We start from the raw sequence: 1,531 nt of genomic DNA on the forward strand, positions 1-1,531 counted from the left end.
CACAGAGATCACAATGCAGGGAAAGCACCTGAAGAGCTGCCTTAGCATGTTTCTTTTTCCTGGGTAGCTAAGCCTCTGAGTAATTGGGGGTCATGCTAATTTGGGAGCACATAGAGGGTTGCCAAAGCTAGAGATTAAGCTTCCACCAACTGTGCATTAGTTTCCAATTATTGGGGTACTAGCAGTGGTATAGCTGCAGTTGGGTCTTGCTTTTGTTTGTCTATGTGCTGAAAGCCCAGGAAGGAGAATTGCAGCAAAGAAAATAACCCTCAACCAGCCAACGTGATGGTTTGGGCCTGAACATTCATGACACTTATATTTTAATGAATGTCTAAAATGTAGGGACAGTAAGATGTTCAAGGCGAACCTGGTTGCTGACAAGGCGAATCTGGTTGCTCTTTTTTGACATTTAATTTTTTTTTTCTTCTACGGCCATGCCACCCTGAACATGCCCATCTGATCTCGGAAGCTAAGCAGGGTCGGGCCTGGTTAGTACTTGAATGGGAGACCACCTAGGAAGACCAGATGCTGTAGGCATTATTTTTTTTTCCAATTACAGTTGGCATATAGTATTGTATTAGTTTCAGGTGTACAACATCTTGAATTGGACAAAATAAACATTGGCTCAGATTTTTAGTTGGCATCAGTGCTTTTGAGGCTGAGTAGCAGCATATGTAGTGGCCTACGAAATGCTGATGAGATGCATGGAATTCAGGACATCACTTTTTATTTTTGGTTAGGTACCACACTGCGGTCTATTTGGTGGACAATAGGATGTATGCACCAGTGTTTTTTCCTCCTTTCCCTAGAATTCCCACCATTCTGTTACTGATAAATTAGAAAGCAAAAGCCTAGGAGTGATCTCTCCAAATGCCACCACTATATAATCATCATGATAATTAATATTAATAATGATTTTTTTATAAATAATATATTTAATAGAAAAATTTAATATCAAAATAGAGTTAACAGTGAGGAATGTGCAGAAACCTTTTAAACATTGCTTCCATTCCCATTCTCTGCCAGACTCTTAATTATCAAAAAGTCAGAAAGGCTTCGAATGACAATCCATCTATGATTTCTCTTTATTTCTTTCTCACTCATCTAATTGAGTGGAAATACCTTTGCCACACACTCATGGCTTGGGCCAAGTTATAACCTCCCTATAAACAAAAGCAAAATGTTTCTCTTATATGGTACATGAAAATCTAGAATTTAGGATTTCTGAGGTTTGGCATGGGTAACAAGAAGTCTTCTTATAGCCTAGTATGAAAACCAATAGGTGAGATAAGACATTGGAAAAGATGGTATTAGAGACGATTAAGGGAGAAAATGGAAAATTGTAACACCAACTAATTTATACTATCTCTTGTATTTTTTCCTCCATGGTCACATGCCTGTCTTATCTGGGAGGGAGACATATATAGTGAAAGGGACTGGGGAAGTGGGGCTTATAAAAACTTTGTGAAAGCCTCGTTTCTTGAAACAGGCTTGAAATGCAGATGTTGACATTTATGATGACATTTTGTCA

At 38.5% G+C, this 1,531-nt stretch overlaps 1 pseudogene; it reads left to right on the forward strand.

Annotated features, from left to right (window-relative positions):
• The first annotated feature begins 424 nt into the window (after window positions 1-424).
• Window positions 425-537, forward strand: LOC120616877 (uncharacterized; annotated as a pseudogene).
• Window positions 538-1,531: the final 994 nt, after the last annotated feature.

This window comes from Pteropus medius, unplaced genomic scaffold, assembly GCF_902729225.1.
Source record: "Pteropus medius unplaced genomic scaffold, Ma_sr-lr_union100, whole genome shotgun sequence".
Lineage (NCBI taxonomy): Eukaryota > Metazoa > Chordata > Mammalia > Chiroptera > Pteropodidae > Pteropus > Pteropus medius.